The sequence below is a fragment of the Sarcophilus harrisii genome, chromosome 1, assembly GCF_902635505.1.
Source record: "Sarcophilus harrisii chromosome 1, mSarHar1.11, whole genome shotgun sequence".
Classification (NCBI taxonomy): Eukaryota; Metazoa; Chordata; class Mammalia; order Dasyuromorphia; family Dasyuridae; genus Sarcophilus; species Sarcophilus harrisii.
The window spans coordinates 712,087,376-712,101,802 of NC_045426.1; the positions used below are offsets into that span (position 1 = coordinate 712,087,376).

Genomic DNA, 14,427 nt, shown 5'->3' on the forward strand with positions numbered 1-14,427 from the left:
CTACACCTGTGACGGAAGGCTGGAGAATGGAAGTATCTCCTCTTCTTCCAAAGCTTTCTCTTCCCATGTCCACAAATCCACCCCTCCCGCCCCAGCCCAGACCCCCTCAGCATCCCGCCCCAGCCAGCAGCTGCACCTCAGAGCTCAGCCATGGCTGGCGGGCTCTCCACAGACAGCCGCTGAGTCCTGGGAGCTGGTCATTCCCAATATTGGTCCCATTTAAAGGGAGCCCATCACAGGGAAGCTGGTGAGGGCACGGGCAGCTTTCAATAGCCTCAGCAGTGACAGGCAATTCATCACCCCCTCAGCCAGCCCTGCCCGGCCCGGCCTGCCAGAGAGAGCCGGCCGGGCCCAGGCAGGGGGCCAGTGTGGCGACCGTGCCAGCTTCCCAGAGCCCTCTGGGGACTTCTCCAAGGACCCACAGACCGTGGCAGCGGGAAGGATCAGATGCAGGAAGGGCATTAGAAGAACAGGGGGCGTCAGGGCTGGGAGGGAGGACCAGAATCTCGGGCCTGGGGGCTCCGGCAAGAGACCCGCACTTGGGTCAGAACCGCCAGGAGCCTCCCAGGCCGTGGTCCCCTGAAGGAAGCTGCCCACAGTCCCAGGGGCCGGGCCTCCAACCGAAGGTGGCCGTGGGTGAGGGAGAATCCCCTCTGCCCGGGGGAGCTCAGAAAGCATCCTGGTGGGGCAGCAGAGGGAGCACCAGCCCTGAAGCTGCAAATCCGGCCTCAGACACTTAGCACTTCCTGGCTGTGGGACCCTGGGCAAGTCCCTTAACCCCAATTGTGTCAGCAAAGATAAAAAAAAAAAGAAGGAAGGGAAGGAGGGAGGGAGGGAGAGAAGAAAGAGTCATTGGAATCACCCAACCTGAGTGTGGAATCCTGAGCAAGCCCCTTCCCCTCTATGTGCCTCAGTTTCTCCATCTGAAAAAGGAGACGCTTGGGACTTGGTGACCTCTACAATCCCTTCTGGCAGTAAATCTGTGATCCCGGGAGTTTATGGAAAATTGGTTCTCATATCATTTCGCAATCGGCCCCACTTGCCCCGCCCCGGGGCTCCTGGTTCTGGGACCAGCGGCACAAGAGCCGTCCCTCTCCCACGGCGGCCCTTCAGAAGCTCGAGCTGCTTCTAATGGCAGCTCTGGTAATGGCCTCTCCCTGGCGGGTAATTTCCGAATTAGTCTCTCTCTTTTCCCTTGTTAATAGCCCCTAGAAATGCACTCTTGTGGTCTGGAGTGTGAAGATGGGGAGGGAGGTGGGGGGAGCAGGGAGGGGGGGAGGCGGGGGGGGCAGGGAGGGGAAAATGAGAGGTCCAGAGGGGACCTAGTGACGATAGGAGCAGGGGAGGAGGGAGGAGAGAGGGCTGGGAGCCCTGGAGCAGGATGGAGAACCTGGGGCCCCAGAGAGGGTGGCAGCCCACCAGAGGCCACACAGCAGGCCCGCCCCGGCCGCTGAGAGCAAGGCGGCCTCTTGTCCTCCCCACGCCTGCCCCCGGGAACTCGCCGTCTCCCAGTGCTACAGGCCGGGTCGGCGGGGGGATTGCAGGCCAGGATGACGGAGCCCCTGTGGAGCCATCTCCGGGCCCTCTCCCAGCTGGGCCGAGCCCAGTTTCCCAGGCAGTAGATGCCGGCCCTGCTGGGCCTTCCCCTGGGCCAGCTCTTCCCCAGGTGGGGGCCGTCAGGGTGGGCTCCGGCGCTCAGCAGCTCCCCGTTTGCCTTAACTAGGTCACCTCGGACCCAAGGCCCGGCCCAGCAGCTGCCCAGAGCCTGAAGGCGGATGACTGGCCTCCCCAGCTGGGCCTCCCGGGCTCCAGGGCCCCTTCCCACAATCACTCTGGGTGTCTGCGTGGGGGGTGGGCCGGCAAGGCTGGGGGGAGGGGCTGGGATCGGCCCCAGGAACCCAGGCTTGCCCAACTTCTCCAGTCATGGCTGCGTGAAACAGGGCCTCTCCCTCAGGAGGCCTTGGCCAGGTAGACCTCCTCTACCTCCTCCTGAGGGGTCCCCGGCCAGGAGAGGCTGTGCTCGCCCCCGAACCCAAGTGAGCCAGGCAGGAGGCTCCCAACCTCTGCCCCGACCTCCTCTGTTCTGTCCGGTGAATCACTGTGAGCACAAGGCCATGTGGCCTCCCCCGGAACATCTGCAGAAGGGAGGGGGGCTGCTCCCAGGACCCCAAAACACCTCCCATCCACAGTTGCTGAGGGGGCAGGGCCTCTCATCCTTCTCCAGGTCCCCTTCCCTCTGCATCTTGAGGTCCCCGCACTCTTCAACTGAATAAGAAAAGGCCCCTTCTGGATGAGGGGCCTCCACTGCCTCCACATCTGGAAGAGAGAAGGTCCCTTTCTCACGCTGACATCTGTCCGAGAAATGGCTGGAAACGAGAAGAGACGTGCCGAAAAGGACGATTAGCCCGAATCCCCAAAGCCCCCCGAAAGAACCATCAACTCGGGCCAACAGTCAGTCAAAGCTCATGAAAAAAAAAATCAATCGGTCTGATTGCCGGCTCGAATGGGTTGATCGATCCCATGAAAATGATCGATTCATCACCACATGTCAGGAGAACGTTCCCCACTGAGCCACCGGGGGCCTCCCGGGCAGGCAGAACCACCCCGAGGCCCCGTGACCGGCCTCCCTGGGGGGACCAATGGGGACATCTCAGGAGGCCCAACAAGTAGCCAAGCCATCTTCCTTCCCTTCAAAGCCCAGGATGGAGAACCCGGAGGAGCCGGATTCAAATCCTGTCTCTAAAACCTTCTAGTTATATGATCTTAAGCAAATCCCTTAACCTCTCTCAGCCTCACTTTACCCATCTGCAAAATGGGGATGGTAAAGCCTTCCTGGCAGCATTGTTTGTGAGACCCCAGGAGATGCGTGTAAATGTGCTTTACAAATTCTAGCGATTGTGACGACTCCTCTTCTGATTCCCCAGAGAGAAGCTTATTAATCATAAAGAAATAGTATTAATCGCAAAGATGAGAATATCTGCCATTTCTGTTGCCCTTGAAAGTTTGCACCCTCCTTTTCTCAAGCCTCAGTTTCCCCCTCTGTGACAACCTTCCTAAGGCCTGAGCCCTTGGGTCAGCTCCTCAGTCCCTTCCAATACCATAGCTGTGCCCCTGGGACCTCTCTGGGCCTCAGTTTCCCCCCTGCACAACGAGGGGCTTCCCCCCTCCACCTTCGGCTCCAGCCCATCACCCTCCTGCCCACCTGCGCTCATTCAGAGGCCCGAGAAGGGCAGTTCACTTACTGAGCGCCCAGCGAGGAAGCGGCGCAGCTGGTGCTGGAGCCCAGACAGGGCTCCCCGCTCCGAGGAGGAGCTCCCCTGCCATGTGCAGCTGCCAGCTGCCAGCTCTCGCCAGTGCTATTCATCTCTCTCTTATTCCTCTGACAAATCCGTGGGGGCGGCGGCCGTGGCTCACTTCCCAAGCCGCCCCCCGGCACCCATCTTCCCTCCCCCAGAGAGACCCCCTCCATGGGAGCACCAGCCGGGCTGGGGAAGGGAGGATGGGCATCCCGGATCACTTCCCAAGGTCTTGGGCCTGGAGGGGGCACAGCTGAAGGCCTGGCACAGGGTAAGCAGCCCTCCTGTGGCGGAGCCCACCCGGGCTTTCCAGGTCCTCTGCCCCCCCAGGAGGGGGCTTTAGGGAAAGGCCACAGTCCCCAGGCAAGCCCGGAGGCCCCAACATGAGCAAATCCCTCTAGGTCCCTCTGCAAAGGTTGGGTCTGTAATCAGGAGGTTGTCTGAGAGGGAGAGCAGGGAGAGGATGGTGTCCCGGGCAGAGGAAACAGCCCGAGCAAAAGCTTGGAGGTGGGATCATTCAGAGCCCCGAGTTCTCCTGCCTGACTAATGGAGTCTCCTCCCTTCTGCATGGCAGCTTTTCCTTCCCATACGTTGGGCCTGGATGGCAGAGAGCCGGTCATTTATGGGGGTTTGGGGAAGTGAAGACTTGGCTTGGGAGCCAGGAAATCGGAGGAGAGAGCACTGTTCCGCCGCTCCCGCCTGTGGGGCCTCAGACTCAGTAAGATAAAGATGACAGGACCTCGGGACCCCCCAGCCCTTCAGAATGACCTCGGTGTTTCTCTGGGCCGGGTCCTTGCCATTTTGTGCCTCACTTTCCCATCCGCCAAAGGAGCCAATCAGAGCGGAACGTGTCCGGGGCCCCTCCCAGCTTGGATTTTTCTGATTTCTCCCTGAAGCTTGAGAATGAACAGAAGGAAAGGGCCCAGACTCTGAGAATCCCAAGTGCCAACTGCCAGGCTCCCCCCGCCCAAGCCAGCTGGGCCCAAAGAGCACGGGGAAGGGGACTCGGCCTTTTCTGCTGCTCAGCAGCCGTCTTCTCCCGGGGCGATCCGCAGCCCGCTCCCCGTCTCCTGCCTCTGCCCCTCCTGGTGCGAGGGGGCCTTCCTCCTCCCACGAGGGCCCCGAAATGCTCCTTGTTTATTTATGACCAGTGATCTCAGTGCTATCCATGAGCACATATTCTTCCCAGTTATTCTTAGAGCTGCTAAGACTCCCCAGGAACCAGCTCCGCAGAGAGCTCTATTAATAACCTGGTGTCTGCTCAGCAGAGGGGGAGACCTAGAGATTCACTGCAGATTTCCACACCACCAAGATGGGATTTCTTGGGGGAAACGTCTCCACTCGGGGGGTCTGCCGAGAGAGCAGAACCAGAGAGCGCCACAGAAGCAAAGGCCCGGCCTCGTCTGGGCCCTCAGTGAGTGGGGTCAGTGATGAGGGCCTGCCCCGGGCCAGGCGCTCCAGGGAGATGGGGAGCCAGAGAGGCAAGAGCCAGACCCCTCCCAAAGGTCTCCCAGAAACACCATGCAGAGAACCAGCACAAATGGTACCAATTGGAGCCTTTGGAGCTAACCAGCTGGCCTAGGCAGTGCCCTCCCAAAGGTCTCCCAGAAACACTACACAGAGAACCGGGTACAAATGGTACCAACCCGAGCCTTTGGAGATAACCAGCGAGGGGACAGGCTGGTCTTCGGGACAGGTGGCAAAGGCTTCTTGGAGAAGCCGGGGGGCAGGGGCGAGGAGGGGAGTCTCCTGGTCATACGGGTCAGCCGGGCAGCCAACCCAAGTGTCAGGAGCAGGGCTGAGCGCCATCTCTGCCCAGCTTCTCTGGGTTCTCGGGAAAGCCATCCCCTGCCTCCAAGTTCCTCACCAAAGGTCACAGGAGGCACCGGAAGTCAGCTTGGGCCACAGCGCCGGCCTCTCTTTGGACACATCCAGTGACAGGGAGTCCAACACTTCCCCCGCCTCCTCCAGTTATGAAGGGCGGGTACAGTAGAGTGTCGGCTTTGGAGGCAGGGAGATCAGAGTCTGAATGCCGGCTGTGTGACCCTGGACAAGTAGTAACTTGAACATCAAATTCTCATTAGTAAAATGCGAATAAAAATGCCCATAATTCCTGGCTCCCGGGCTTGCGATGTGTGTGTAAAATGGAGACATGCTTGTTTTAAAGTACTTTATAAACCTTAAAGTAACTTGATAAGTCGGGAGGCATTAAGGTGATGAGGATTGATTGAAGTCTGGAAATTCTCTGGTGTGTAGAAATCCCAACGAAGGTTCTCCCTCTAGCAACGGAGATCTGAACCTCTCCACAAGTTAGAGCTTTAGAACATGACCAAGGGCACCAAGGGGTTAGGAGCTCAGAACCTTAGAACCGAAGGGAACCTTAGAGACAATCTCCTCCAACGTCCTGATCTGACTAAGGGGAAAGAACCGGGTTCAGACAGGAAGAGGGATTTGCTCAGGGTCATACAGAGACCCAGACAGGAACTCGGGCTATCCTGAGCCTTGGGGCGGCTCTCGTCTGCTCACTGTGCAAGGCAGCCTCTCCTGCTGCTACTCTGAGCCTATTAGGATGACTAGTAATCATGTTGCTAATTAATATTCTTAGTATTATTTATGATCAATTCTATCATATTATTATAGTCACAATCTGCCTCTCTGACCCTAGATCATAGCCATTATTGCTTTTAGTTATTAATTATAATGATTATATTGAGTCAAAACCTGCCTCCCTGACTCCAATCCTAGTTATTATTGGTGCTGTTAGAATTGTCATTATTATGATTACTCCAGTTTCTAAAAGACTTGGAAGCTCACAAAGCACTTTCCTCACGAGCACCTGTGGGATAGATGTGTGTAAACAGAATCACTTAAAGAAACTGAGGCTCTGAGCGGTTAAATGACTTCCCTGCCATGCTGGACTCTGGACCTGAACTCAGTTCTTCTGGCCCCAAGCCTAGAGCTCTCCCCCATCACTCCCATCAGCCTTCGGGAGCAGGGCAGCTCAAGTTGCTGTCCTTGGTCCTAGTCAGAGCTCTCCTGGTGAATTTTAATCAGTTCTCCACACTCTGCCAGTGTCCAGGAGGCAACCAGGATGACGAAGGACCCAGGATCCTGTCATGGGAGGATCAGCTAAAGGAACTGGGCATGTTTACCCTGGAGAAGAGAAATCTGGGGGCGGGAGGAGGAAGACAAGGCTATCTTCGTGTATTTGAGGGGCTGTCTGTCTTGCCAGCCCCCAAGGGCAGAAGTTCCCCCCCCCCGGGGGAGGACAGCTATTTCAGCCAGAATTTCCTAACAATCCAAATGCCCAACGTGGCCTGGGCATTCGCGGGGGGGAGGGGGATTGTGAGTTCCTCCTGCCACTCTCAGGGCTTTTGAGATCAGTCTGACGGAGGAAGGCTAAGTTACCAGTTTGGAAAGATCCTTGTCCACGTGTGCCACCCCCCCAGGTCCAGCTGAGAGCTGGGATTGCAAAAGCCCAAGAAGAAAATATCTAATCCCTCTTCTACATGACATCCCTTCTTATTCTCAAGGACAACTTTCCCATCTCCTCAGAATCTTCTCTTCTCCAGACCAGACATCCCATGTTCCCTTGCCAGATCCCTGGCTCCAACTCCCTTCTCGGTCCCTTTCTCTCTTCCCTGGGATTCCTCTGGTTTATTCAGGGCCCCCATGTCTCCCTCCCTCCCAGAACTCGGCAGGTGAGGCCAGGCTGGGGCGAAACACTTGGTACAATGGAAAGAACTCTTCAGCTTGTTCTGAGGCTATGCAGGGAATGGGGAACGGCTCTGAATTTAGAGTGAAATCATGGCTCAGCTTCAGCCTGGCCTAGCTGGGTAACATTGAGCAAGTCCCTCCCCCATTCTGAGTCTCGGTTTCACCATCAGTAAGATAAAGGGTTTGGACTAAAAGGTCCCAGAGGCCTCTTCCAGCTCCGAGGTCCCAAGTCCTTCAATAACACTCCGGTAAGTGGCTAAGAAATGCTTCGATTCGGGGGGAGACATACCTTTCCGAGGCAGCTCCCTCCCTGGTGTGCCAGCTGCATGCTGATGCTTCTCTTCTTCCAACCTGGAGAGCCTCTAGTATCTTCCCCAGGTTTGAACACAGTTTCTGCACATGAGAGGAAAGGCGATGTCATGGAAGAAGATGTCATGGATGGGAAGTCCAAGGAAACCGACTCCCTCCCTTGTGCTCACAATCGCACCCACGTCTCCCTCGTCCCCAAAACACTCTTGCATGATCCACCCATCTCTTATCACCCCTTCACTCTTTTTCCTTTTATGGCCAAACTCCTGGAAAAGACGTCTACACCAGGTCCTCCGCTTTCTCTCCTCCCATTCTCTTCTTGACCTACTGCAACCTGGCTTCCAACCATCAAAACTGCGGTCTCCAAAGTTACCCATGATCCCTTGGGGGCAAAATCCAGCTGTTTCTTCTCAGGCCTCCTCCTTCTTGGCCCCCCTGCAGCCTCTGTCCCAGCACCTTCTTCTCTGCATTTTTGGAGCATCCGGCTCTCCTGGCTCTCCTCCTCCCTCTCATACCCATCCTCCTCCTCCGTCTTGTTTCCTGTACCTCCAGGTGCTGCCCTTTAACCATTCAGGGCTCCACAGGATTCCCTCCTGGATGCTCTCCCCCTATATCCCTTCATTTAGTGATCTCTTGAGTTCCCGGGGGTCTCACTGCCATCTGGATGCTGCTGATTCTCAGACCTACCGGTCCCCCCCCCATCTCCCTGCTGATCCCCGGTCTCCGCTGGACATTAGAACTGGATTCCAACAAACATCTTAAATGTCCAAAAGTTACTCGACGTGTCCAAGCCCAGTATCTTTCCCTCTAACCCTTCCCCCTGGGCTAACGTCCCGGTCCTGTTGAGGGCCACCCCATCCTCCCAATCCTCCAGGCTAGCAAGCTAGGTTTCATCCTGGCCTTCTCACTCTCCCTGTCTCCCCCCCCCCCCATATCCAAGCCGGGGCGGGGCCTGCTGAGTTCACCTGGAATAGACTCCTCCTCTCCTGAAACCGGCCCCTAGGGGCGAGTTCTCTCCCCTCCTCCAGCTCCGACATTCTCCTTCCTCAGACCCCTCCCGGCCCTTTTTCCCCACCCCCCTTCCGCGAGCTTGGGCTCTCTCTCCCCCCGGCCCACAGCGAGGCTGCCTGGGCTGGAGAAAGCCGAGAGAAACCCTTGAAGTGCGCGCCTTTGAATGGGTGGTTTCCATAGCAACGCTTGGTGGGGAGGAGGGGGCGCCGGAGCTGCGCGGTCGCCAGATCCCGCCGCCGCCGCCGCCGCCGCCGGGCTTGAAAGGAAAGCCATCTTTTATTTATGGCCAGGGAGGCCGGACGCCCCCGCGGGCCGGGCCCTGGCAGCCGGGAGGCGGCCTCGGCGGGTCCGGGCACCCAGCGGGGGCGCTCACGCCGGGGGGGCCTCGGGGGCTCGGGCGGCCCGGAGTGAGGGGAGCCCGAGCCGCAGCCTGGGAGGGCCGGGGGCGGCCCCAGCTGTGCCGGGGCTCTGCGCTGGCCCGATGCAGCCACACGCCCAGTCACACTCACAGATACCCGCTGACACTGACACACACCCACTGCCACACTCACAGACATACACTGACACACACACACTCAGACACACTGACTCACACATACACACTTACAGACACACTCACACACTCACACACACCCCCAGCTGCCCTCCGCTAGCACAAGGACGCCTGTGGCCGCTTCCCGCCCCGGATGCTCCCGCTCGCTGCCCGACTCCTTCGGTTGCCCCGTTCTCACCCCGGCCCAGCTCTGCGCCCCAAAGAGAGCTGAGGCTTCCGGTTCTTGGGGAAAGCCCTTGGAGCCGGATCTGGCCGGAGCAGAGCTGGCGCCCCCGCTGCTCCCTCCAGGTGAATGGGGCAGCCAGAGCGGTCAGAGGGCTGTGGACGCCAGGGAGAAGCAGCTCCCGAGGGGCAGCCGGAGCGGGTCGGGGCACGAGGGCAGCGTGGGGAGCCAGGAAGCCTGGTCCCCAGCCGAGCTGGAGGCCTGTGGCCGAGTCATTTAGCCGCTGTGCCTCGGTTTCCCCGTCTGCAAAGTGACGCTTTGGAACATGGTGGCTTCGGTGGCTTCCAGAGTCCTGCCTGGCCCTGATCTGAGGACAGAATGAAGCGTGCTGCCCCAGGGCAGGCCCAGCCTCTTCTCCCCGAGATTTCCCTCACCCAAGTCCGGCTCCCAGTGGGGTGGCAGCTCCTGCCAGCACTCACCCCTTCCCGGGCCTTGGCTTAGCCAGACCCACCCCCCTGAGAACCAGCCCATGGGGAGGTCTCTCAGGAGGGGCTGCAGTGCCCAGCCCCCCCCCATGCATCCCACTCCCCATAGGGAGCCTTGCAGGGAAGGAGCCCCCTCCGCCCCTCTGGAAGCCTCCAGCAGCTCAGCGGGAAGCCTCCAACCAGTCTTGGCCCCATCACAGCCTCTGGTCCCTCCCACAGCTGGCGAGTCCCTCCAGCTGTTTTATCACTTTAATTACAGCTCCTCAGGCCTGATGTCGGCAGGAGACCCGGCACAAGGAAAGGTCAGCCTGGCCGCCGGCTCCAAGGCCCGGAGGAGGAATGAGTCCCATGAACAGCACAGGCCCCTCCCGGGATCCCTCAGCCTCTACCCCAAGGGCAGCAACTCTCGGGGGCTTTCGGCCTTCCACAATGCTTCCACCCATCCCTCCCTCTGATTCTCGCCCAAAGCCAAGAGGGCAGCAAAGCGCTCTGTGGCTGCTGTCCAGCAGGGGAGTGGGCTGCCGGAGACAGTGAGCTCCCCGAGGCCGGAAGTGTCCAAGCACCATCGGTGATCACGTGTCAGGGATGTTGTAGAAGACCTCAGCGAGGGTCGGGTCAGATGGGTCCCGAAGGGCCCTCTTCCCTCCCCCACACCCCCAAGTAAGGGCTTCTCCCCCAAATTGCTTTGTGATCATTGTATCTATGTGTGGGTCTCCTTCAACAAAACAGATGATCCTCGAAGGCAGAGCTGGTTTCATTTGGACTAAACCTTTTGTTTGCCTGGTATACAATAGATGTTTAATAAATGCTTTTTTATCAAGATTCTCTGGGATTCTCTTTTCTCTTCCACAAAACGAAGAGCTGAGATCTGATGGTGACAGAGTCTTAGATTTCAAAATGAAAGGGACCACATCCTCCACCCCCTCAAATAACAGAAAAGGGCACCGAGGCTCAGAACACCTAAGGAGAGAGACTTGCTCAAGGTCACACAAGCAAGATTTAAACTGAATTCTTTCTCCGGGTTCAAAGCTCTATCCACTTTGCTGCACTCTGTGTCTGTCTCGTCCTCTGTCTCTCTCTGATTGTGTCTCTCTCTCCTCCCCCTCTCCCCATCTGTGTCCTCTCTCTGTGTCTCTATTGATCTGTCTCTCTCTCCCACCCATTTCTCTGTCTCTCTCTGTCTCACCCATCTTTTTGTGTGTCTCTCTCTCATCTCACTGTCTCTGTGTCTCTGTCTCTGTGTGCATGTGTGTCTCGAGTCTGTGACCTGTGGGATTCATAGGAAAGGGGATCTTTAGCATAAAGAATTAAAGATGGGGATGGGGAGAGCGTCAGGAAGAAATGATCTCTGGCGTCAACTACCTGCAGTCCTTCCGGAGGCAGGACTAGGGATAATGAGGGTACAGAGGCGATTTGGGCACTGTTTCCTCCCTAACTTTCCGAGCCGTCTGGATGCGAGCTGGGCCGCCCTGGCAGGAAGTGAGATGCCCTTCACCTGAGACGTTCCAGCAGAGCCTGGCCAGCCACTTCTCGGGGTGTTATACATGGCGTTCCTGTCCGGGTACAGAGTCCCAGCTCGGAAATGCTGGACGTCCTCCACGGAGGATCATTCTCTCATCGGGAAAGCTATGGATCTTTGATCCCAGAAACTGGACCTTCCCCTTACCTAGCACCTCCTCTGGCCTTCAGCCCCATAGCTGTTTGTCTGTGAGACTTTCGGCCTCTCAGGATGAGAAACTGAGTCAGCAGCCCCCCAGAAAGTTCCATCAAAGGCCCCGAGAGGGGTCTGAAGTTTCTCTTTTTAGAGAGGAGCAAAGCGAGACCACAAATGCTGGGTGTGTTTTCCAGTCAGAGAGAAAGGAGCAGACCCACCATTCAAGCTCAGGCCTTCTGCTTTCATATCCAAGCCTCTCTGTGCCCCGCCCCCTAGAACCTCAGCACCTGCCCGACAGGTGGGGAGGTCAATTGCTGGGTCTCCCAAGTTGTCCCGGATCCAGCCTGATTCAGCCCAATGCTCAAGCACTGACAGGTTGCTCTCGGAACCACATCTCGGCCCTGCCCTTCACTCCCCTCCAACTCCCTGTGCTCCAAGCTCCCGACTTCTCTTCCAGCTTCCCTGTCGTAAAGAAAAAGTGCCCACACACTGACGGGCTTCTCCAAGTCTGTCCCAATGTTCCTTGTAGAAAATCGGAGAAAGGAAATCTCTGCTTGGTCAGATCCCACTGGCTGGGCCTGGGGAAAAGCTGTATCCTCCTCCTTAGGGTAGAGACAGAGAAAAGGAGGAAGGAAGGAAGGAAAGGAGGGAGGGAGGGAGGAAGGAAAGGAGGAAGGGAGGGAGGAAGGAAAGGAGGAAGGAGGGAGGAAGGAAAGGAGGAAGGAAGGGAGGAAGGAAAGGAGGAAGGAGGGAGGAAGGAAAGGAGGAAGGGGGAGGAAGGAAAGGAGGAAGGAAAGGAGGAAGGGAGGGAGGAAGGAAAGGGAGGGAGGGAGGAAGGAAGGGAGGAAGGAAAGGAGGAAGGGAGGGAGGAAGGAAAGGAGGAAGGGAGGGAGGAAGGAAAGGAGGAAGGAAAGGAGGAAGGGAGGGAGGAAGGAAAGGAGGAAGGAAAGGAGGAAGGGAGGGAGGAAGGAAAGGAGGAAGGAAAGGAGGAAGGGAGGGAGGAAGGAAAGGAGGAGAGAAAAGGGGAAGAAGAGAGGAAGAAAGAAAAGAAAAAGGGGAGGGAGGAAGGAAGAGAGGAAAGGAGGGAAGAAGGGAGGAAGGGAGGGAGAGAGGCGAGAAGGAACCTCTCCCTGGGCCTCAGTTTCTATCTCTGTGGCTGCTGATTCTCCCATCTCTGGAGCCTCTGAGGGAACTGGGCCCATGGGACGTGCTTGCTCTGGGTCCCACAAGCACTAAGTGGCAGGGGGCCGTTTCAATCCAAGTCCCCTGACTCCCAGCCCAGCTCTCTCCACGCGCCGGCAGCCCCCTCTCCCCCCCCCGTTGGCCCCCCATAGGAAGTGCTGACTAGGGGCCGGGGGCCCGGGCCGGACCCATCCGGATGTCGGAGCCGTCGGGGGGGAGCCCCGCAGTGCTCCCGCCAAACTTTCGGGCCACGTCCTGAGCTGGCAAGGGTCCCTGAGAGCGTCTGTTCGACCCTTCCGCTTTCCAGCGGGGTAAACTGAGCCCCAGGAAGGGTCTCGAGGTTCGTTCCCCGCCCCCCAGCCCCAGCTCGGAATCTAGGAGACGGCCAGAAGCCGGCGGGGGGAGGGCGGAGGAGCAGCGTGGGGAGGGGGCGGCGCCTGCCTCCTCCTGGAGTCAGGTAAAGACTGCGTGGGAGAGGGGCTGGGGGGGTGCTGGGGGAGGAGGTCCGGGACGGAACCAGGGCGGCGGCAGCACGAGCCGGAACCGGGAGGGGCGGCTTCGAGTGGAGCCGGGCCCGGAGCTTGGGGAGGGGGCGGCGGGGGCGGGGGCGGGGGCGGGGCTCTCATTTGTTTGTTTCCCCGATGAAAACTCGCTTTCATTAATCATCGCCCTCCTTGGGAAGGCGGCGCGCCTGGCCTTGGGAGGAAGAAAAGCCGTCTGGAGAAGGGCCGGCGCCGGAGCCGCCGAAACGGGGCCATTGTGCGGGGGACAATGGGAGGGCTCAGCTGGTGCCGCCTGAGTGGAGGAGGACCCGAGGAGGGGGACTGACGGGAGGGGGAGCCCAAAGCTGGGGCAGGACATGGGGCCAAGCTTTGCCACTGATTCAGTCATCCACAGACCAAGAAGCTTTTAGTAAAAATGAGAAGATTCAATTCACTAAACATTCAACAAGCACCTACTGTGTGCCGGGCACTGGGCTAGGTACGGGGGGTGATGGGGCAAAAACGGAGAACTCCCGCTCCTTCCGCCGTCACAGCCTCCAGAAGGGACCCACTGTGCGCCGGGCCGCACCTTCTCGGGGTGTCCGGGTGCGTGCGCACAGTGTGCGCCTCGCGTCCAGCCTCGGGAGCTTAGTGCGGGAGAACGGGCAGCTCCGGGGCTACTTAAGGCCTGAGGGGAAAGGCCCCCGGTAACCGGGGAGGATCAGGGAGGGCTCCCCGGAGGAGGTGGCGCTGGGGGGCCAAGAAAGCAGCAGCCGAAGAGCCAGCCGAGCTCCGGGGGCTTTAGCGGGGGCGGTCAGTGGCGCCGGAGGCAGAGCCCGGCCCCTGCCCCCAGGGTGCGCGGGATGGAGAGAGGGAGCCGCCCACGGGCCTCGCCCCGTCATCAAAGGCTGGATCCTGAGCCCCGGATGTTCGGAGCATACGCGGAGAATAAAACCGGACAAGAGGCGGGAACAGAAGGATCCCCTGGGAAGAGGGAAGCAGCTTCAGGGACGTGGCCTGGGACAGGGGGAGGCGTGCAAGCGCTTTACAATCATTAACTCCCCTGATCCTCACAGCTCCTCCGGGAGGAAAATGCTGTTCTTATCCCCATTTTACAGACGGAGACAGTGAGGCTTAAGTGAATGGTCCGGCCAGAGCCAGATTCGGGCCACTGTGCCACGGGACATACAAGGCACGTTCTGCCACGTGATTCCTTTCCCAGCGCCCTTGACCTCTGAGCTTCCTCTAGTCTCCCCAGGAGGCTTGTGTGGGCAGGGAAAGCACATGGATAAGCAGAGTTTTGTGGCTTCTTATACCGAGTAAATGTCCCTCCCAAACGCAGTCACTGGCTGCTGGCTACCCAGTGCGAATGGGAAGCCCGCTGTGGGGCTCCTGAGCAGCGGCGCCAGCGCTCCAAGGCCCCTGGGAACCCGAGAGAAGCGGGGTCAGCGCCCTCTGGGAGCTGCCTTCTTGTGCGGGTGGGGGCTGGGGAGTGGCCCCTTTGGGGGGAGCACATTGTGGAGAGATTATCCTGGGGGCGCCATGAGCGGTTGGGGGGCTCCCGGAGGCCAGAGG

The 14,427-nt window shown here is 58.8% G+C and overlaps 1 long non-coding RNA gene across 1 annotated transcript; it reads right to left on the minus strand.

Annotated features, from left to right (window-relative positions):
* Window positions 1–829: 829 nt before the first annotated feature.
* LOC116420882 lies at window positions 830–8,469 on the minus strand. Its single transcript, XR_004231336.1, has 3 exons — window positions 8,288–8,469; window positions 7,303–7,406; window positions 830–5,709 (listed from the first exon to the last, which is right to left on the minus strand). It is a non-coding gene; the product is annotated as an uncharacterized LOC116420882 (long non-coding RNA).
* Window positions 8,470–14,427: the final 5,958 nt, after the last annotated feature.